This window comes from Gavialis gangeticus, unplaced genomic scaffold (genome assembly GCF_001723915.1).
Source record: "Gavialis gangeticus isolate Ggan-Ray unplaced genomic scaffold, GavGan_comp1, whole genome shotgun sequence".
Taxonomy (NCBI): Eukaryota; Metazoa; Chordata; order Crocodylia; family Gavialidae; genus Gavialis; species Gavialis gangeticus.
In genome coordinates, this window is record NW_017729024.1 from 81958552 (window position 1) to 81982894 (window position 24343).

General features: G+C 40.5%; 1 protein-coding gene across 1 annotated transcript in view; it reads left to right on the top strand.

Moving 5' to 3' along the window:
• Positions 1-7603: 7603 nt before the first annotated feature.
• The window catches only part of DIRAS2 (DIRAS family GTPase 2), a 23926-nt gene continuing 7186 nt past the window's right edge, over positions 7604-24343 (top strand). Inside the window, exon 1 of the mRNA XM_019517301.1 lies at positions 7604-7992. The gene's annotated coding sequence lies outside the window, so the exon portion shown is untranslated. The remainder of the gene's footprint in view (positions 7993-24343) is intronic.

A 24343-nucleotide genomic window follows, 5' to 3' on the forward strand; every position in this document is an offset into this window, starting at 1 on the left:
ACAGGAACGTGGATTGCGGGGGGTGGTGGGTTCCCCCCCCCCCCCCCTCCCAGCCTCATCCCCAGTCCTCTGCAGGGTTGGCAGATGGCACTATGGGAACAGCATCCTGAGTCTTTAGGTCCCTCAAGTAAGGAAGAATCTTCCAATCTCTCTCCCTTCCCCTTGTGCTCAGCAGAACATTCTTCCCTCCTACTCTCCCCTCTCCCTGTCTCCCAGTCCCACTGTCTCCAGCTAGCCCAGGGACAGGTGGGGTTGCTTAGGCTCCAGAGCTGGTCCTGCCCTTCTCCAGATGTGCTACACACAAAAGCGGACTCTGCCAAAGACAGCAGAGGCAGCAGTGGTGGCAGCAAGCAGGTCTTCCTCCAGACCTGCTCCTGGGTTGGCAGGGAACACCCAGGGGGTGCGGGCAGGGAGGAAGAATCCACCTGCCACCCCCACCATTTCTGGCTGAAGGGGATGTGCCACTGAGCATGGAGGAGAAGGAGATAGGGAATTCTTATTTGCTTTGGAGACTTAAAACAAGTCCTCAGCTGCTTCCTTTGCTATGCTGTTGGCAGGGGGGGAGCGTCTGTGCAACTGCACTGACTCTGGATCTATTCCTGGACACAGTCACTGGAATCAAGGCCCTTGGAAAAACTGATTGAAAGCATTTCAGCTAATTAGTGACTGAAAGGAGGCTTGGAAAGGTAATCAATGACATTCTTTGTTTTATGATTGTTGGTTTATGCAGGGAAACAGGACGTTGTACATTCTTCATCAACAGATGAGACCGCATTTAAAAAGGAAGATCTGACTTGGTCACCAACTTTGTTCTCTTGAACAAAGTTCCCTCTTTGAAGGAAACAGCCTGCCAAACAAATGTATCTGTCTGCTTGGGGCAAAAAGAGTTAAGAATATAAAATTAGAGAGATTCAGCACTATTCTTGAGATGGTTACCTCTCAAGGCCTTTTCCAATGGCCACTAGAAGATGGCCTGAAGATGCCCCCTTGTGTTCAACTATCTTTGCAATATGGTTGATCATGACATGTGTTGAGGTAAGAGCGACTATAGCAATTCTGTGCTACTAGAGACTGGATATTTTGGGTTAACAGTAGTTTTGCACTAGGAAACAGCCCAAAGCAACTGCAGCAAAGCTAAAAATCTGCTTAATAATGATTTTCAATATCTATAATGCTGTACTGTAATGGGATTTTGTTTTCCATAAATTACACCAAGTACTAAACCAAAGGACAGAAAAAGTGCCTTGGAAATGGACCATACTGATTTCTAGTATATGAGCTGACTTCAAATTAGCAAGTCATAAAGGTCTGGGAGACACGCACTGCAGCCCTGATTCTCAGGTCTGGCTAACCTCTTCCAACTTGCCCACAAAGTGCCAACACTGTGAGCTACTCAAATCAATAATACAGTAAAATAACAATACTGACACTGAGCCAAATGCCTTCTTCCTGAAGCCTGGTACTGAATGTCAGCAGGAATGGATAGTGGGAAAATGGAGCCTGGCCCTAAGCCAAATTAAGTCAATGGAGTCTTTCCATTAACATCAGCAGACAGTGGAATATTTCTTAGTATTTATTGATGCTCTGACCAATGATAACTCCTGCACAGATGTGATGGCAGTATAGTGAAGGTGAATTGGCTCTCTACACCCTTTTCCTCTCCTTCATGAACTCACCCAGGACAAAACTGAATGTGGTACTTGATACTGATTGCCTCCTTCATATGGGGATTATGTTTTGCCCTAGTAGAGGGACAACCTTGATGATTTAACAGGCATTTTCTCTCTCCAGCTACTGCAGTGCTATAAGAAAACTATTCTCATTAGTATATAATGTACGTGGAACATGGATTTATTTTTTACCAAAAAGCCTTTTTCTTGTATTGGAGATATATTTCTCTCTCTCTAAACAGGCAGTTGGGCTTTAGACAGCTTATGTTTTTCAATGGGGGTCACTTGAGTTGTCTCCTTGAGTTCTCTCTCTCAATCAGGAGTACGATGCTCAGGTTTTCAACAGAACAAAGATCCCACAGATTGTGTAAGTCTTTCCTTTGTGCCGGAGACTTTTAATAGAAAGATTCTCTCAGGCCCCCGGAACTTCCCTTCCACTTGGTAGCAAATGAGATGTACATGAACGTATTTGAAATTTAACAGAAATATTGCTTGGTGCTTTTTGGAGTGTTCTTTAGAGTGAATAACTGAACTGCTAGGTCAGTGTTATGTGAAGCATGAATACTCCCCCACCCCTAATAGTAGGGTAAAGAAGGCAGATGTTCCTGTCACTGCGTCTGTAGCCTTGATAAATTAAATGAAAGGTTTAGAGCAGAGATTCAGGGCCAAATTCAGCCATCCTGTGGCCATGGAGAGATACAGCCAATCAAAACAACAGCCTAGAGGAAGGATCATCCCCTCTCTCCCCAGTGCCTATTGGCCTCTGTGTTGTTGACCAGGGACCAAGTTGCATATTTGAACTGACACGGTACAGCTACATGAGACGCTATAGTGTAGTAGCAATGAGCTATTGCATTGTAGCTCATTGGTATGGTGACATAGTGTCTCTGGGCAAAAACCACAGTGGCAACGCTACTGCACAGTAGTAATGAATAGGCTTGTGTAAAGCAGCTAGAATTCGCTGTAGATTTGGATTCGGCTGATTTGGGGGACAGTGATACAATTTGGTGATTTGAATCACTGTCCCGAATTCATAGTTTCATAGTTTCTAGGGTCGGAAGGGACCTCAGCAGGTCATCGAGTCCGACCCCCTGCCATGGCAGGAAAGAGTACTGGGGTCAAACGACCCCAGCAAGGTGAATTGAGTCAGCTGAATCTGATTCAGATATTCGGCCACTGCCAAATTGGCTGAACCTCAGAATCAAACAGGCTCCACACCCCACCTGCTCTCCCAGCCCCGTCAATGGCTGCCCCGCCTAGCCCCAACCTCTCAGCTCTTAAAAAAAAAAGCCTGGCATTTACTGACTGCTGCCAGGGGCGTGTGGGGGGCAATCCTCACTACCCTCCACTGTCCTCACTGAGTAGGGGGCTCTGTTAGAAGCACCCATCCCCTGCCCACTCTCTCAGCCCCAGCATCCCGGCTCTTTAAAAAAAAAATAAGAAGCTGCCACTCACCCACACTGTGTGGGGGACTCTGCCATGAGCCTCCATCTCCTGCCCACTCTCCCAGCACCCCCCATGGCTGCTCCACCTGGCCTCAGCATTGACTCTTTAAAAAAAAAAAGTCCTGCACTCACCGACTTCTGCCCAGTGGGGGGGCAATCCCTGCTGCCACCCATTTCTCCATGCTCTGTGGGGGGCTCTGCCAGAAGCCCCCAGAGGCCCCACTGGCTGCTGCAGCAGCCGGTGAGTGTGGGGCTTTTTTTAAAGAACTGGGAGGTGGGGCTGGGCAGGGCAGCCATGGGGGGGAGCTGGGAGGGCAGATGGAGGATGCAGGGCAGTGGGGATCCCCCCCTTCCCCTGCCTGGCAGTAGCTAGTGAGTGCTGGACTTTTTTTTTCTTTTTTTTTTTAAAGGATTGGGAGCTGGGGCTGGTCAGGGCAGCCATGGCGGGGTCTGGGAGAGTGGGCGGGGATCGGGTCATGCTCAGGAGGGCTGGAGGAGCAGGCAGGTGATGGGACCTGGAGGGGGTCCCCTCATGATCCCCTACCCCTGCCTCAACCCCCTTCCCCCCTCTACTTACCAGCATGGAGTCTAGATCAGCTCCCTGTGGCTGCGAGTGAGGACTGCTCAAATTTCCGAAGCTCCCTGAATCTTTTCCAAATCAATCTGGAGAGCTTCGAATTGATTTGGACCTTTTTATCGGTCTCCTGATTCAATTTGGATTCAGAGATTTGGCTGCTGAATTGAGGCAAATCTTCTCCGAATCAGATCAGTACCTGAAGCCTCGCACAGCTCTAGTAATGAACTACTGCTTAGTAGCTTGTTGCTACTGAGCAGTAGTAATCTAAAAATAACTGCACAGGGATGGTACTGTGCAGTAATGGTGGTTACTATGCAGTCATTTAGTACTTCATTAAGTAACAACTGCACAGTCCACTGCTTGTATAGATGCAGCCACAGTCTTTTTTTTATTTATGTGTACCTCAAATTTTTGAGATGCTGAGTTAAATTCTACCCTTTGGCAGACCTAAGCAGCTGCCATGGGATTGCAAGAGCATACTTTAGACCGAGTTTGGCCTATTTTGACTCAAATTATGTCTGCAACGAGCCAAGAGAAAGCTGCTCTTACCTGGTATCTTTTGCAGTATGTTACAGTACAAAGATAAATGGCCTAATCCTTCACTTTTCTATGGGCAAAGCTCCCAGCACTTTCAATGAATGAGATGTTGTGGGGAGGGGGAATTACAAGTGTTCACCAGATGTTTATTTTGATCATTAAATAAATTGAAGGTGGAAAAAATGTGAATTTTTAAAAGGAATGTTTTCTGAGAAGCAGACTATTGTATTGAAAGAAATAATAATTCTGTTGAGATATTTAAATAGCTAGATCCCCCCCAAACTGTGGATAAAATTAGAATGGGCCAAATCACAGATAGTCATAGTTCCACAGCTTAGCAAGGCCCTTCTCTTGCTTCTGGGGAAGAAGCTAGCCAAATTTATATTTAATAAATACACCAGTTGATTTCAGTGGGAGCAGGGTCAGCTCATACCTGTATTATTGAGCATTACTTATTAGAGAATGCATCTACTTGTCAATACAGAAACACCCAGGTGGAATTTTTAGAAGTGTTAGATGCATTTTTCTTTCTCTATTCACAGGCCAAATCGTGCTCTGATATGACCAGGGTTTGAATTATGCTTTGACCCTGGCGGGGTTGTAAAAAAAAATTGGGCTGCTCATCATGATGCCCTAATAAAATTGGAGACCCCCCTAGGTTATGGTTTTCAAATCTTATGGGGGGGATTTCATCTCTTATGGGGGGGCTCAGCCCCTCTCTCCCCTGTAATTTGAACCCTGGACACAACAATGAAATTGAACCAGGAGAACTGAAAGCACAAGTTGAGTCACTTTATTACATTGTATACCCTTTGACTGGATACTTACACTATAAACTCAAATCCAAAATTATTTTGAATTTAAGACAACCCCCAATAATTAGATTCTATACATGAAAAAATCTATGTTTCTTGTCATTATAAAATTCTTAGAGCAGAATTTGGCCTATTTTGACTCATATACATTTCTTATAATTTCTGTGTATCGAATCAAATGATCATGGGGTCACCTTAAATTCATCTGCCCCCACTGCTGAAGCAGGGAAGCAGCCATGGAGGTGGAGCAGGCAGCCAAAACCCTTCCCGCGCAGCCACTTGCCTCCCTTCTACCTTCTCCCCCAAACCCTGCCAATGCCTGGCCACCTGCCCTCCTGTTGATTATCTTCTGTGGTGGCTCTGACTCCAGGGCAGTCAGCAATGGTGGTGGCAGTCCCAGTCCAGCCTAGCCTGGCCAAAGCAGCAGCAGCAACTCTGGGCTGGGTCCAGTTGGGGCTGGGACCAGAGCCAGCACTGGGACCAGAGCAGAAGGAAAGCATGGGGCAGGGGAGGGACAGAGTCAGGCTGCATCTTCTCTCTCACATTCCCCTCAAGCCAGACACTGCAGGTCTCCATAGTTTCATAGTTGTTTATGGCTGGAAGGGACCTTACAGATTATCAGGCCCAGCTCTCTGCACTTGGGTAGGAAAGATTGCTGGGATCAGATAACTCCAGCAAGATGGGCATCAAGATGCTTTTTGAAGATCGCCAGGGTGGGTGACTGTACCACATCTGGGGGGAGTCTGTTTGAAACCCTTGGTACTTGACTTGTAAAGGAGTTTTTTTTTTTCTTATGTCTAGTCTGATGTGATCTTCAATCCGCTTGTACCCATTATCCATGCTCCCTCCCCACTGCTACACTGTCTCCCCTGGGCTCTCTCCCCAACCGTCCACACAGCAAAAGCAACCCCAGTCCAGGGCAGGCAGTGGCTTGACTCTGGCTTCTCCCCAGGACTGGGGCCAGGGCCTCAGTAGTCACCTGCCCCAGATGGTATTTAAATCCAAGATGAGGTTCCTCCCCCCTTCCCCATGAGGAAAAAGCCCTTCTTTAGGATTCTGCAAATACCATAGCTGTGCCAGGGTGCTTGCTGCTGAAATGGTTACAGTGTGATTATATCTCAAGGCTGTGGCTCCAAGATAATTATTAAACAGCCCCACTATCACAGTGGATTTAAATCATGAGGCTCAGGCTTCATTGGGCTACTCCAGGAGGAAATCAGGAATCAGCATCCCATCCATGGCAACCTCTTGACAGGAAGCAAGTGGGGAAAAGGAATAGGAAGTTCTCTGTGCCAGCCCTATATCTGGTGTAAATTACTACCCTGAGCCACAGTGGTCTGGCACAACGCCATTCAACATGTTTAGCTGCTGCCGTTAAGACAAATAAATGAGTACGGCTTTATGTGCAAAGGATCCCCTTCTTGAACAAAGCAGGCCGTTTAACCACCCAGTCAGCTATGGTGACCTAATGGTGTGGCTCTTGCTACATGGCAAGATGCACATGGCTTGAAAACAGAATACCTACAGTTCCACTGTGGAGTGGTTCTTGGTACCCTCTGTTCTCTGCAGACTGGTGCGCCACAGCTGAACACTTACAGTGGAGGGCTGGCCATGGGGCTAGTTGTTCCATGACCTCATGTCAAAACCTTTGAATGGGCTAGAAGATACGTTGCCGTGCCTTTGGCTGAGGCTTCTTTCCATGTCACTAGGCTATAGAGTTTCCATCCTCCATGAAATGTTCACAGATCCCAGGAACATAAGCTTACTTTTTGGAGCTTTGTAGTGGGAATTAAGATTAGCTTCTGTAAGAGGAAACATTTCTGAATGCTACTGAGAACCATTTTATTAATATACAATGAAATAGGAGCACCAGCTTAGATCAAATTTTCACAACTGTCATGAATCTTTTGCAGTGAAGACCTAAGATCTATTTGCTCATTTTCTTATGACAGACCATAAAAAATTAAACTGAAATGATTTCTTTCAGACGTCTGAATAAAAACATGCGCACACCTAATTTGCTTTAGGCAAATGTCATTTTGTAAGGCTGAGAGAGACCAAAGTTATTTTTAATACATAATTTTGTTGTTTTTTTCCAATAAATATTAGATGTGAGTGGCCAGTTTCTCAGCTGACATAAATCAGTATACATCAGTTGGTGCGAGTGTCCAGACAAAATTACCAGCTGAGAACTAGCACAAACCTGGGCTTCATGAGCATGACAAAATTAAAAGCCTTTTCCTTATTTAACTACTGAAATAAATGGGAAAAGAGAAATGTGTAGATTAATTATCTATGGATTTAAATGACAGAATACTATTTGAAATGTCCCAAGATAATTAAAGATAATTATATGAAATTATTACATTTAGTAAGGTGACCAGAAAATTATAGCCCTTAAAATATATATACAGATGTGCGCATGTCCGTGTGTGTGCACACACGGGCGCGCACGCACGCGTGCACGCACACACACACACACACACACATATACATACATACTGGTATATATTTTCCACAATCATTCAGTAGGTGGCACTTAAAAGCTTAGATGAGCTTTACAGTCGCCATTTAGGTAGTAGCAGCAGCAGCAGAAGCTGGAGTCAGTCCATCTCTGAGATCAGAGAGAGAGAGAGAGAGAGAGTCTGGAGGGAGACTGCAATCAAGCCAACAAAAGCATTAACTGCGGCCCAGGCACTCAGAGAGGGAGAGACAGGACTAGGACCAGAACAGCAAGAGCACAAGGAACAGAACAAGGATCAGACAGGAGCAACGTAAAGGACAGAAGGAAGAACCAGATAACTGAGCTTACAGATCTTTTATTTAAAAAAGCGAGCAAGAGAGATAGCTTTCTCTTGGAGAAAACCCACAATAGAAAGGGTGTACTGCTGTGGTACTATGACAGGCAGAAACTGAAGAGCATTTGACAGCATTGTATTCCTTCTCAGGTAATATTCTTCAGTCATTTTTCTACCTATCATTGTAAGAAATATAGCTATGCATTAGATGTATTTTATTTCTCTTTGCCAAAACCTGCAGCCTTTCCTCTGGCAAAATTTCCGCTGAAGTCAATGGGAGTTTTGCATGAGTGATGACTGCAAGATTGTATCCTAACTGAATATCTCGTGTAGATGACATGGTCTGTTATGAGCAGAAATAAAGCTAGAAGCTGGTCACATGTATCAATGGACAGATACAAACATGTTTCTCATAGCACTGAACAGTCAACAGATGCCTTGTATCGTTTTTTTAAAAAGCTTTTTATTGAAATGAGATGTGTCAAATTCTGCCTTCATTTACACCAATAACAGCCCAGTGGTCAATCAGTGGTTGCATTGGTTTCAGTGAAAGCAACATTTGACTGCATATGATGAAAAATATAACATAACATTTCCACAAAATACAATTTGTGGGAAAATGATGATTTCAAATGAAACAAGATTTTCTCACTTCAAGTCAGCAGAACTCAATGTTAGACAACTTCTAAAGAATTCAGGCTGTTGGCTGAAGATTTGCATTGATTTGATAGCTTACCTCACTGTCAATTAAAGATCAGAAAATAAAGCATGGAGGAGTAGTCTCCAGTCTCCCAAAGTAATATAAAATCAGAGTTGATGATACTTCCTTCTCTGCGGTGGTCTCAATAAATGTGGCATGTTCTATTTGCTGCATTATCTAGTCACAGCAATGGGGTGAGTTCAGAATAAAGCAACAAGATTTAATAAGATCCTGAAAAGTATGTTCTAAATTTATCCCCCCTTTTTTGCATGCACAGGCATGCACGCATCCTCTCACAAACATATACATTAAGTATTTATATATCTATATATACCTATGTGTGCGAGTGATAACCGTGTAGAGACATCCACATATCTAGCTGCTGTGGCTGATCTGTATTCTTACCTTTGTCAGGTTTCAGGAGTATTTTCAGATTCTGCATTTTTCTACATATACTGGCCATTTTGACTGCTTTCTTTCTGACTGATGGACCTTACTGCTGTTTCTGAAGCTGCCACTCAGGGGTTTCATTCATGCTTACAGTACAAAACAGTGGCCAGTCCTCACAGACTGGGGATTAACAATTGTGTCATCACTGAGAGATTGAGAAACAGGGCATCTGTCAAGATGCCATCCTCTCTCCCACCTTGTTTAGTGAACTGGGGAAGGAATTATGAGACGCAATTTCTAAACAGGGGAGAGGTTCATCAGTTTGTAGCAACACGCAGCTCTAAATCTATTGTTCCTTATCACCTGCAAATTGGGAAAATATTTGAATGATACATTTAGCTATTTCGTCTCCAAGCCTGGGTAGACCAACATAAAATAGGTATCAACTAGCCATAAACAAATGTAGGCTAGAAATTAGAAGGAGATTTCTTAACAGTTGAGTAGTGAGTAGTACATTAATCCCCCCCCCACAAATCTACTTTTAAGATGGAGCATGATCAGTTCAAATGGATTGTGTGACATGCTTGCCTGCAATAGCAGGAGACTGCACATGAAGGTTGCTTGCAGTCTCATGTTCTTATTTCTCCTTACCTCCTCCTATAGATAACTGGTTAACACCACAATTAAACACCTTCTGTTTAACAGCACATTTTTGGGGGTGTCCCTCTGGTCTGCAAAGGTTAAGGACACTTGTAGAATTTTGTAAGTATAACCTTTGCCCTGAAAGCAAAATAGAAATCTGTTTTTTCCTCAATTATGGCAAAATGGCCTAATAGCAGGCCCTGTGGCTGTGTCTGTGAGCCTCAGTCACCAAACTGTCCTTTTCACAGGGTGCTCAGCACAGCTGAACCAACTTCTGGGACTTGTTTAGCATATCTGAGCCATTATGATCATACTACACCCATCTTGCATTACCAACTTTATCTATGAAGTAGTTGATTTTAAAACTTTTATGAATGTTGGCTCTTACCTCATTTGAGATCTGCCTGATATTTTAGCTTTGGGATGACAAGTTTTGTAGTCAGACATATGTGACCCTTTCTTGGTCCCACTGTTACGTCTGAAGTAGCAGATGACTGCAGTATTGTGGTGGTGAATTTTATGTTATGGAATGAGTTCCTCACTGGAGTCATCTCATCTCCTCCCAGCTACTTTAAAAATCGCCCTAAAAAATTTCTTGTTTGAAGATGCTTTTGGAATGACCATCCCCTTCCCATCTGATTCTTTTCCTTTTTAATTAAAACCTTCAGTTGCTTTTGTGAACTTATAATTTAAGAGGCCACAATGTTCATATATTTGTTTTTATTTTATTGTGCAACTCTGTGAATGATTGTCTGGTAAAGGCCAAATGTCCAAAAATAAATGTGTACATGCGTGTGCTTTGACCCCCCCACCTTGCTTATAAACATCAAGCTATCTGCACACATAATTGGGCTGGTACTCACTTTTGAAGATTTGATCAGTATTATATTGCCTGTTCAAATACATTAGTGTGCTAATCAATTTTCCTTATTTTCAGTGCACTTTTACATAGCACTTTAAATCAGCAAGCAAGCATTATTATTACTGACTAGATCTTTGAAAGAAAGAACTAATGCGCATTGTACAGGCTGGTGCATAATGACAGAAATTAATCTCTTTTTCTTTAAATACAGGCTCTTGCAAAAGGTATCTGATCCACAGCAAAATTTTATTTTATAGATTAAATAGTTGATTATTCTTTTAGTTTCAACATGGCAAAGAAGAAAGGTCATGTTGAATCAATAAACAACTGTTTTTGACCATATAGTGCTGCAGTTTGTCATGGACAGATTACATCTAATTTCTAAAAGACAGTAACTGAGACCCACCAGGTGAGGAAAATGTCTAAGATCTTTTAATCTAAGTTGAAAGACAACCTACTTTCTATTTGACATTTTTTAAAACAGATTGCAGAATAAGCCTTCTCTCAGCCAAAAAATCTTGGGTAATGATTAACTTGGATGGAAAAGAAAAAAGAATAGAAAAAAGGATTGATTACTTTTAAATGAGAGAAAAGAAGGTTGTACTACTGGCATGGACATTCAGATTTTGTTTTGACACCAGTGTAAGTCATAGCCTCTGAAAGAAATGGGTTTAACACTAATGTAAACCTGGTGTAACAGAATCAGATTCAGTCTTCCAGATTTCCTTATCTGCCACCTGCTGTAGCAGTGAAATGCCACATCCGTAATGATCACTGCAGTTAGTGGAATAGATATTGGTTGAGACTGAATAGGCAGCATTGAAGTGCTGACATCCTTTTATTTTCTTTCTTTAAGATGGATGTGCACTAAGGCAGCAGCATGAAAAAGGCAAATCCATTTCTGGGTTGCAGAAGGTTCTTTCATTCAGTGTACAGTCACACTGACTTGAAATCAATGCCAGGCACTGATGAGACAGAATTACATTATTTTGTTTTTTTATTATGTTATCCCTTTCAGAGCAAGCCTAACTTGGCTTTTATCTTGTCTGAAAAAGTTGGCACTTTCAACAGTCAAACACCAGCTACAGCTCATAACTCAAGTGTTGCTGTAAGCCTCAATAGGGAAAAATGCTCCCTTAATATCTGCAAAGTTTATTCAACCAAGCATTAAAAACCTTGATGGCTTTAGATGGGAGAAGATTATTTATCAAAAAGTATGCTTTAGTATATTTCTTCTCATTTTAGGTAAGGCTATCATGAAAAAGAAATACATAATTTAAAAACGGAAGAATATTATTAAGGATAATGTTATTTTACTTGAAAAAAAGAAAGAAACTGGCTAATTCTGAGGATAAATATGAAACTATTTTATGATTTTTTTTTAGTAAGCAGAGCCTTTAACCTTGCGCAAGTCAAAATCAGTTCCAAAATGAAGAGAAGTGGTAATTGAAACTAATTTTTATAGTAAATGATTTTAAGATAACACAGATTCTACATTTTTAAAATAGATTCAAGTTATGCTAAATTGCATGAGTCAACAAAATGATGGCAGTGGATACCTTCTTGTGAAGCACCAAAACTCCTTTATTGCTATTTAATAGCCTACAATTTATGCACAAACCCTTTCCTAATTTATTGCTTTACAAACATTGTCAATATTTATTCTAAACTAGTAGGGGCCACAAATTAAGGCCAACCTCCACCCCCGTGGGCTGCTCTGATTCCCTTCCCCAGACTGATCTGCCACTGCTTTCTATTCCCAGCTCCCTGTCCTGTGTTCCCTACCCAAGCTGCTGCTCTGCTTTCTGCTCCCTGGGCCATCTGCTGCTGGGATATCTTCCCCTTCCTCAATCTGCCACATGCTGCACACAGGAGCTGCCCATGCCACTTGTAGTATATGGCAGCTTGCAGGTTCTGAACCATTGTACTGATTCATTACTATTTTCACCCAGGGTCTTTTCCTCCAACATTGAGAGTGTAAGATAATAAGTTAGATTCCAACACCCTTAGTCACACTGGATATGTCTGCATGAGATGTATGCTGTGGAGCTGCTTAATTAGCTCCACAGTAAAGTCTCCATGTCTATTTGTGTGGCACTATTAGGTTGTAGTAAACTAATAAATGCTGCCATAGTTTAGTAATTGTAAATACAGGTACTATCTTGTGGTGGTATTATTTACTGTGCAGCAATGCATGTGTAGATATTGGCTAGCTCTGCATTGAAGCACCCTTGTGCCGAGCCAGCCCCTGCACAGCATGTTGAGTTAAGCCACAGCAGCCCTGGGCTGGCAAGCTTAATGTCTGGACCTCTTGGCAGATGGGGCTTCTTTGACCTAGCTCAATGTGCTGCAGTCCAGGGCACATCTGTAAATGCAGCACCTAAGAGCAATCAGCTCTGGTACAATATGTGCCAGAGTTTATTGTTTCGCATTAATTGCACGTGTAAATGTACCCACTGGGTACCTTACTCCATAAATAGTATCATTGTCTCGATCAGGGAAAAGAAACAGAATCTGGTCCAATGTTCATGACAGGCATCATTGTCTTGCTAGCAATGAGAAGTAATGTGTTATGGAAATTCATAAGAAAGGCCAGATCCTTCAGGGCTCTTTGACTGTTTGCGGCTATCAGAGGTCTGGGTAAGCAGTTGACAACAGTAAAATAACCTAGTGAGAGCTAAATAATAGACGGTGTAAAAGTGACAGAGTGTTTGTAGGCTTTGTATTATGACCTGTAAAAAACAGAAAAGAGCCTAAAGTAGTTGTATGGATTCCTTTTTGTTTCTGTATAAATATGCATTCACATAAATGAGTACATTTTGAAACATATGCATATAGATTTGGATAATGACTACATGGTCAGTCAATTCTTAATGTTTGATTTGGATTCTCTTGATATCTGGTGTTTTATTGAATCCTCAAGCTTCTGGAGACAAATAATTATGAGAGTTACACTTAAAAAAATGGGATGCACTTTGAATTACAATGGATGCAGAAAATCTTGTAAACATGAACCAAGGACCACATAAGACATTAACATAAATTGCATAAATATTAAGAGATTTTGCATTTTGTGGTTCTTGATTCATGATTGTTGAATGCTTGAATTTAGCAGTATTGAGTACACACAGGAATATTTCATTACTTATACACACACACACACGCACATGCAACTATAGTGTATGAGTAGTTATTAATTAAAAAAATATATAATTCATGTATAATGGTTACCAGGACATTCATTTTTCACCCTATCTGTAGGGGGATCTAATTCATTAGCATTTAAAGGATCTCAAAAGGAAATTTCTCTCAGTATTTAGTGACTAAATCTCTGATCCTGGATGTATTTATATAAAAGAATAACTTTTCCAACCTGAGTAATGTCACCATAGTTAATTAGTCTACAGAGGGACATAATATTATACACGTGTAAGTGTTTGCAGATCATGAACTAAAAGTAGAACCTACAGTCTTTGTTCAGGAAAATAGTTCATTGATGACTAAATAAGGTTCAGAACAAGTTTTCAAAGGATCCAACATTTATTGCTAGCCTAGAGAAGCCAAAATCCTAGTAGAAAAAAAAATTACTATATTTCTCTATAAAGGACAATCCTGATTATTTAACTCTGCTTAAACTTCAGGGGAATATTCCTGTGAGAAAGGTGAGCATGACTTGGCCCTATGCATGTAATGGATAAAAATTCTGATTCAGCATGATATTTCTGTGAGTGGCCCATGAGTTCATTCTTTCATGGTCCTCCTCCCACATGTCTTTTGGAAGATTCACTTAATCCCTTTCCTCCAATTTTCTGATGATCTCCTTGTTGCCTCCTTCTATACTATCTGTGTAATCTCATCCTCAAAGACACATAGATATATAATTTGTATTCTGTAGACTCACAGATCTACATTGTTACTCTACACCTGTCTCCAGGCTATGTTTAAATCTTGCGAATTCTCTCTGCATCACATCTCTAAGATACCGCCTTTCCTATTCATCCAAAGTTACATCTCTTAAGATGTTCATATTCTCATTTTTTACTTATTTCCCCTGTTCAAAATCTTGTAGATCTCTGTTGCATATATCATTTTTGTAGACCTTTGCTTTGGTCATTTCACTCCTTTCAGCTTCTTATGAGCCCATGACATCACCTTCCACTGTTCATTTGTTAAATTTTCAGATGAGTGTCTTCATATTTTTCCCAGGTTGCCCCACACACTTGGGAGGAACTTTCTACAAACATCCACAAACCTAGTTATTCCCCTTCAAAAGTCTTAAAAGCTCTCCTCTACTGTGATGCCTAAAAAAATGAGCTAAGTTTAAGCTGCTGGCATGCCAAGAACACTACCGATCATGATGGCTAATATAGTCATTGTTTTCTTAAGCTTCTCTTCCGGTGTGACTCCATCATTTATCTATTGTCTTATATATAAATTGCAAACAGTGAGGCTACAAAATTGTTCTCTATACGTACAGCACCTAACACAATGGGACCTTAGTCCAGGATGAGGGCCAGTAGGCACAATTATAGTACAACTAATAAAAAATGGTGGTTTTGTGATTGATAGTCAAATTATTACAACAGTGTTAATTTAAAATATGTTTTCAGTTTACCAAGGGGATTATATCTGGCAGATTTCTTTCAGGCAATGTTTCATAGATGCTCAAACCATTTACCTGTATAGAAGCAAGCTATCTTCTACACAAACTAATTTCTGGTGAAATGCTTTGCATTAGAATTTACTGTTCTCTTTCAAAAAAGAGAGACGTTAATGACTGCTTATTAAAAAAGTCAGTCGCTTTGCAAAAGCAAAGCACAGCCTCTGTGATCACTGAAAGAAATAGTGGCTTAGTTCTACCTCCTTTAAATGCTCATCTGTCTTTGAGATAGCAGTGTGAAGCTCTTGTCCTTAAGAGAATATTTGAGGCTCTTACAAAAACATTACTGCACTTTTCACAGTTAATTATGGTCACATTTTATTCACAAACTCTGGCCATGACGCTTTGTTGCAGTATAGCCAGTGAATACCACATTAGTGCACACCAGGCTATTCTAATGCTATCTGACAGGATAAAAACTCATGCAAGTCAGTTTTGCCCCTCATATTTACAACAGTTTGACTGAAGCTTCCTTTCATAGTCAATCCTGGCCAGTTTTGATCCAGCTTTTGTACCAGGACCCTAACCAGAATTCTTGAAGTCTAAAATCCTCCATTACTCAACTGCTCAGTTCCTCTTTATTCCACACAAGATAACTTTTCCATTGACAATTCCTCGGTATTTTAAAAGCCAAATTCTTGGTCATATTTCCATTTTACCGTATCTGAGCATCTGACCAAGTACTCTGAAATAACCACATACCTTCTAATTGCTGCATTCCAGTGATCTACACAAAAATCACTGATCTTACTCCTTTTTCCGTTGTCATGAATATTTTATTCCAGAGCTCAGGAACAATGTTTGGCCGGACCAAGTTTAACCTCTGATTTAACAAAGCACTTAAGAACATATTTAACTCCATAACAGACTGGGAATTTTGGCACCCTTGGCCAGAGAGGAAGGTGGGGTGCAGGGTGGAGAGGAGGAAGGGTGTTGAGCACTACAGGCTCCCTAGGGACTGTCGTGCTGTCCTCCCACCCCTTTGCTGAACTCGGGCCTAAAGAACACAACCTTTTTTATTTCTGTTATACTTTATGTGCTATCACGGGCACATTATCCCCTTTTTGGCAGTACACCATTGAGGACATAATGGACTAATCAGTCCAAGGACACATGGAGTAGATTTGGCATTAGAGGATCATACAAAATACTCATTATTCTTGACCACTACTGTGTGTCAATTCCTGGCTTTAGGTTCACCAAATGTAGGAGCATTGTCCCTTTAAAAATAGACAGGGTTTCCTGAGTGGCCAAATGTACCTGGGAGAGCTCCTATAATTTCTTCTTACACAAAGTGAAAAACCTAAAACTATTACTGACCAACAGTGAAATTTCTGCAGCTTCAAACTTGGAGCTTCCAGATCCAGGGATTGGAAAATGCATGCTTTTGTCATCTACTCTTAAGGTGGTTGTTCCAGTCCCAAAAAGGCCAGGATAGCTAGTCAAGTAGGAATCAGCTATGATAATAGGGCTGACACCTGTTTTTATGTTTTTATTTTTTTAAAATGAAAACAGCCAAGAGGTCACTATTGATTGGGATCTTTGTTTTACACAGTATCTGGAAGATCATGCCTCCAGTAACAGAGCATCCTCACACCATACTGCAGTTCAGTACTAGCTCAGAGGGAACACCTTATGAGTCACCAGCTCCCTTTTCATAAATTATAGGTGCTCAGAGATTTCCCAGTTTCTTGCTGACCCTGATTTAACTACAGTTTAGGGGATCTGACATGACTAGGTGCTATGGCTGCAGACAAAGAGTGCATATGCAGTGAGAGATTCCAGGAAGATATCTGGTTTTTAATCACACAGCAGGCATTATGAACTCAGGGAAACCATATGCTTGATGACTCCTTGCATCACATAGGTAATTTGACCAAAATACAATCATTCTATACCTTTGATACCTTAATTAAATCTAGTGTCAAAAAGAGAGATCTTCTCTTGTGCTATAGAGAAGGTGGGCTCCAAAACACTTGAAACATATGCTTAACCTTTGCCTTGTAGAGGGACCTGTATAGTTATAGTAATTAAAAATGAATACAAGACTTTTTTTTACTCAGTATCCATTATCCACCACTTCTAGTATGGTAACCACATGTAGAAAAACTTTAAAAGCATGTTTAGAAGTCTGCCTGAGCCTACTGGCCCAGCATGGTTAATTTAGATGCTCTAGTTGCTATAGCCAATGATGCACAAAGGAGCTAAGTGGCTAGCTTCACAACCAGCTCCCTTTGATTCCCCAGGCTGAATAACTAGGTATACATTTCTACTAGATTGACTGGGGGCAGGCAAGGCAAGAGTCCAGCCCATGGCTCTAACCCCAGGTTTTTGGAGCTACAAGACAACATTTTACTCACTCTGCCACTGTGACTCAGCCCAAAAGAGAGTAAGTACCACTATACAGACTGTTTAAAAAGAAAAAAAAAGAAGTTATTAAACCAAGACAATTTGCTATAGTAGTTTATTAAAACAGAAACTAAGGATGACAAAATGCTCAGGCAACACTTTTACTCTGTTTATTCGGGTAAAATTGAATTCACCATAAAATGTTAATTACTTTTATTAGATCTGGCACATTGCATACCAATATTCAATCTCATGCAACTTAGTAGTAGCCTTCTTCTATACTTAAATATTTTTCACAAAGATAGCAGGCATTTTGAATAACTATTTTTTCCTGACTCAGATTGTGCTCAGATGTACAACTCCATGGTTATTATCAGTGGGAAAATGTTCTTTTTTGATGAAAAAACTGGCAAGAACAACCTTGCATAAGAACCTCTGATGATGTAAATCAGCAGCACTTCATTGATTTTGTTGGAGCTATGGCTTGATTTCAGTGAAGCTATGGTGATTTATATTAGCCGAGGATCAAGGTCTATATATTTGCAAAGCAATTTCCTCACAATGAGCATTAAAAGTGCTTCTGAAAGGCACATTAACTGCATGGTAAAGAAAAGGCAACTTTAGCTGCTGCATTTTCTCTGTAATTTTTTTTCACATGTTCTCCTAGAGCAAAGTTCTTAAAAATATCTTCTATTTGTTCTGAAGATAGAAGTATAAAAATTACTGTATTTCCATAAAATCTGTGTTCATGGGGAATACTATAGAAATCTGTCTTTGTCAAATAACCAAGTGTTCAAAAGTGAACATACCCAGTCAAGCAGAGATGCTCATCTTCCCTATAAATGCATTACATATTAGCCTCCACCCCAAACTGTATATCAGAGCATGACGGTAGGAACACTGCGTACCATGTTGGAATGATTTTTCTAAATTGATTCAAGCCCTTAAAATATTTCTCTCTCATGCCCTTGCTTGCATTTTCATCAGAAGGACATTAACTGCAATGGAGGCATCTTCTTCACAAATACAATAAAATAATAATAATAAAAAGATAGCTGCTGGTGTGAGATAATTCTATCTAAGAAAAAGAATCTCCAGGAGCTTAACACGTAGTATCAGGCAACTGCTGAATTGCTTATCCAAGTGACCTCAAATGCATTAGCTAGCTCAAGAACTGGATCAGCAAAGACCCAAAACAAAGCTTCATCACCAGGGCAATTAATACAATTTAAATAAATCGTTTAACAAGACTTGTTCTCTTTTACCTTGTTTGCAATGAGGTGTCCAACCAGTCTGGTAATACAAACCTATTGCTAACAAAATCCAATAGTGAAAAGTAAAATGAGTGACATTTCTCTTAACTACTTTCAAGTACAAGAGAAAGAATCCTCATCAACTGAGCGTGATTACTAGATTTTAAAATATTTTGCTTTATCAGAATAAATTATTTTTAATGGGACTTTCAAAGCACTTAAGGTTGGTTGAATTCTGCTCACCTTCAAATTAAGGGGAGTGACTGCATATTCAGTAGTCAAATACCAAGATGAGAAATACGTTATAAACACAGTAGATAGTTATACTAGATAAAGATATAGATTACAGGCAGACATGAACATGATAGACTTAAAGAATTATAGATCCAACAGTCATACTAGATTCATTATATTACTGGCACATAAAAACATATCACACAGTGATACAAATGGCTATAGAAATCTGAATCCAACAAATGCGAAAACAAAAAGCTGAAGTACGACGATTAAACGGTTCTTCAAATAAATAAATATTCATAGTCATTATTTATTCTATATGATGATTTCATAATTAAAAATATAACCATCTCTTAAGCTTTCTTGCTCTGATGAAACATATCATCAAGTATTTTTCATAGGTTTTTCAGAAAGTCCATCTAAAATAACATATGCAGTTCTGTTTGAATTGGATGCAGCCCTTTTTCTAATAAATTTATTCTCACATTTATGGTACAATGGTTTAGCTAGAACAAGATGAGTTTTTTTGTGGGGAAATCAGATAAAAAAAGAACCTTATCAATTGACCAGGTTATGGGAAACTTGTTGAAAGTTTCTCAATTTGTAAGTAAACAGTGATAAATAAATAAGAAAGAATAACGCATTACAAAATGTATTTTGTTCATTTTTTCTTAAGATTAGTTTAGTTTAATGTAATACATCCAGGAATATTAGTAATTTTTTCCTAGTGTACTTTATAAGACTAATAAAGACATCGAATAACATCTAACTACAATAGAAAAAAGTCTAATAGAAAAATCAATTTTGGGGAGTGACAGAAGACTTGTTTTGGGTATGCAAGTTATATGATGTACAGAATGGCAAAGTTATGTGAGTGTTTATGGTGTGTCTGAAAAGTGTAATCTCTATCTCAGGTTATTTTTCTCTAGCCATACCATGCATAAGTGATGAGAGAATTGCGGACACTTCTAGTATCTTTTTTTTTGTTTTGTTTTATCTTTCTGCTTTATCTTGTCATCCATATTTTCTCTAAAAAGATGTATTAAAAAAAGATAATATCTACATTAGGCTATACATAAACAAGAGTTAGGTACAACTAAGCACACAATGGTACATGCAAATATGTAGCACTATTTCCACTGGTACAATTTAATAAAGAGTACAAAATACATAAGGGAGTTTTTTGTAGCCATAGCAGTATATGAATTAATTACTCTATTTTTTGTCACAACCTCTCTGACCCCTGCATTTGAAAAATCCAGAAAATATTCTTTCCTCATCTCTCTTAAACAAGAACATAATTTCTGAAACCTGAAGGAAAATTAGTAGTACATGAAGACATGTTCATTGCTAACACCAAAACTTAAGAGGTCTGACTTAGGAAAGCAGCCTTCTGCCATGTAAGCAATTCCATCAGTACCCAAAAAATTAGGGCAATTTAAGAATATGTTCAAAGCTAAGCATATGATGAAGTTGTCTCCTGTACTCATTTCTTAATTACCTAAAGTTAATTATGTAGAGACAGACTTTCTAGTTCAGCAGAACAGCATTCAGTATGGAAATAGACATTCAAAAGTAACCTGCTACCTGGGCAGTGGACCAGGCTGAACAGAGAATAAGCTATAGATCATTTTTCAATTCACATGCAGTTGTCAAAAAATAATTCTACCAGCTCAGGATCAGCCTGCACAGGGTTATCCCACTTATGCCCAGCTTTCACTTCAGCATAACGTAGCTGTCATGATGACTCTGCACCATTAAAGGCATATTCTACGACCTATATAAAGGGATCATCAGGGAGCCAGGCTCTATCTGTGCTGAGGGTTCACCAGGGAGCAGGTGTAACAGAGCTGACAGTCAGTTCTCCAACTCATAATTTAGCTCCTATTAGAAAGCTAGTCAAAGTCTCTTCTGAGTAATACTAGGGCAATGAATAATACTAGTAATACTCTGTATAGCCAGTAGAGTTGCATTGCTGTAATCAGAAGAATTTACTGGAGGAACTACACTATATCTATCTTAATACATTATCTCCTTTAAAAGTGTAGTGGGAAAGGGCATGTTGTCCCTATAATTTACAAGCAGTGCAAACTTAATTATTTTCTTTCACGTATCTTGATAATATCTTGAAGTTACAGGACGTTGATATCTGTAAAGTCAGGCTTTGTGTATGCAGAGTCTGCAGCACTGTCCTCTGCTGCAGAGACTGCTGCTCAACTGCATCTGCACTTACCCTCGCTGCAGAGGGAAAGGGGATCAGTGACATGGGTAAGACCAGGCACCTGGATGCCCCACAGGAGAAAGATTTAAGGGCTATGGCAGAAGCCAGATTACAAAGGCCAGGTGATGCTGGCAAAAGGTTGCCAACACTTGCATTAGGTTGTCAGTCATTTCTTTGGCTTTAGTGCTGGGGATCAAGTCATGTAAAGATTGCAGGGCTGGATTTCTATTTGTGGAAAGCAGATGAATACATGTAATATTAAGCATCTAAATAAGTGCCACTTTCTAAGAAGTTTGAGCAATTGCGGGTAGGAGGAAATGTCTATTTATTAGAGATGTGTTCTTGTTTTGGGCCTGCAATTCAGCACAACACATACTAAAAATAGGGTTTCACACATTCCCTTTCAGACTTTGGACTATGTTTCAGATCAGGGCAGTTGCATCTCTTATGACTTTGTTATCTATGTGCTGTTTCATTGATCTCCACAGTCCAGCAAAATCCTTGTAATCGTCCTATACTTCCTGGGCTACTTACTACTTGTTTGTGCAACCTTCCAGACCTAAAGTTCCTCTGAGGGAAAACTTCCATATATTCTTTAGTCCCTTTTCTGGTTACAGAAAATAATCAAACCTCACTATGATTCATTCTTTGTAATCTCCTCCTGTTCCAAACTGTGTTCCCAATTTACAGCTGTCTCTGAATGTATTCAGGTTTTGTCCTCTAGGGAGATACTTCCTTCTAGCCTCCCCTGCTCTTGCTTCTTGCTGTAGGCTACATTTGTGTTCTGTTCATTTTCTCCACGACACGTACTACCCACCCACTATCCCTCTGTCTCTCAGGCATTTTCTCCAAGCCCACACTTTTTCTTTATAACCTGAAGTTCATTCTTCTCTTACTGGTTATAAACAGTTTTACTGCCTTGCCTGGTCCTCCCTTTAGGGATGGAAACCCTTAGAAATCAGTTTCTGTTATGCTTTATCTTTTTTTTGAGTTGAGGTCATTTGATATAGCTTAACTCATGCTACAGTTTGGCTTCTACTTATTGACAAGTGACTGGCCATGTCATGGATAATGGGTTCATTGTCATTTGTGGCACATGTATCTTACCCCCCAAAGTGAATAAAATATTGCGAAGTCAAATGACAGGCTATAGACAGCCTATAGTCTATACCTATATGGTCACATGGCTATATAAGGTGTCTTGGGTGGAGATTAGACCCCAGATTTGTGGATAGTAAAAGTGAGACTACAGACAGGAAGTCCTACCATTGCTTCTTGACAGGAAAAGATTCAAAAGGTTAAGGACTAGACAGAAACTCACAAGGAAGGGGAAGGGCCAGTTTGACCCTCAGGGAGAAATGGAATACATTTTTGTGCTTTGCTTTAGAGTTGCCTACCCCAGCAAGGATTGGGTCTTTCTTTTTCACGATTTAGCCAGAGGGCCAAATCACCACAGCAACCAAAGAGAGGATATTCTGACACTACAGTCATTACTGGAGTTTGTGCATACAAAGCCAAGCTACTTCATTACCAGTCTATCTGTGGCAACACAGAAGTCAATACAATTTGCATGATCTGCCTAAGAAGTAAAGTAAATTCACAAGCAGTTAGTTCTGTTGAAATCTGCTACACGTGGCCATAATGTTAGCAAGCTCTTAGCTACCTTGGGTATGTCTACAATGTTGACAGAACTTGAAGAGAAAATGAGGCAGTGGTCAGGCTGAACCACACTGGGTAGAACAATGCTGTAATAATTTCCCATTTTACTTCAGAATTAGAGTATTTAGGTTCTTTGGGAATGGCCAAGAATGGAGTTCTCATCATCTCTGACAATGTGATAGCTGAGAAAAAAATACTTTATTTAACCCCTGGGATAGGGACAGACATTCAAAAAGCCTGATCCTGAATTGATTCAATCTTTGCAGGTTAGTCTAACCTGCCTAGGTTGAAATGGTTTGCAACTGCACAGACATTGTCTCTGGACTGAGGAAATGCAGGCACATGCCTGCAGTGGCTTAGGCTAGAATCTGGGGTGGGGTGGGGGGCGATGCTGGAAAAGCTGTCCCTTCCCTTCCACAGGGCTGAGCTGAGGGGGGCATGGCCAGGCCCTGACAGGATTAGGAAGGGGTTCCCCTCCTCCTTGATAACAGAGCACTTATCAGCTCTGTTATCAGTATTTATAACCCCATCAGAAAACAAACAGTTTCTCATTAGTTCAAACTCTTCTTAAAGTAGGAATAGAAGGACATTACCAGCTGAGCAGTTGATTAGCTCCCAAAAGCTCTAAACTGATACTGCTGTCTGCCACAGCATGGATGTGGTCTGCTAGCTAATGGTGAGGAGTCTGTGTAAGGTAGAGGGGACAGGGGATCCTTGTTGAGCAGGGAGTGGTGAGGGGGGAGCAGGAGGAAGCCAGGCAGATGCTGCTGTGCCTGCAAATCTCTGCCAGAGCTGCAGCCAGGAAGCGGAAGGGAGAGGCCAGCCCTGCTGTGGAGCAGAGACCCCATCCCAGCCCAGAGAGCATGCCGGCATGCTGGGAGAATCTGATTTATCTTAAACCAGCAAAGGGACTGGGCCAGACATCGCAGAAACTGGTTTGACCCAAATCAGTTCTGTCTGATACTACATTCAGCCAGATTTATCCCAGATTTTAGCCATTTTCAAACCGGTTTATGTGCACTGAACATCTGTTCTGTTGCAGGTTTAAACCAGTTTCTGTATAATGTCTGTCCCTGGCCCTAATGTCAAATTATGCTTGCTTGAAGCTTACTTATATATGAGAATAGAAGAGAATGGGATTTCCTGGATAACAGGGATAAAGAAATGAGGACATATCTCTACAGCAAAGCAAAGGATTTATTGCAGCATAGGTAGGCATACCTACAATAGCTTCAGCCTGATTCATATAGGCAATAACAGCAGTGAAAACTTGGCAGGAGTAGAATGGGCTAGCATTCTGAGTATGTAGTCAGAAGCCCATTAAGGTCAGTCCATGACACTGTATTTTCATTGCCATTGCTGTCCATGCTAGCTAGCTTACAGTTAGTGCAGACATTTAAACATGCTGCAAATAGTTGCAGTGTAGACATACCTTTAGAAACTATTTACCTTCTTAAACAGCATCTCCTTCTGATTTGTTTGGGAATAATTACCAGAAAAGCAACAGGGTTTTATTTTATTTTGGGGG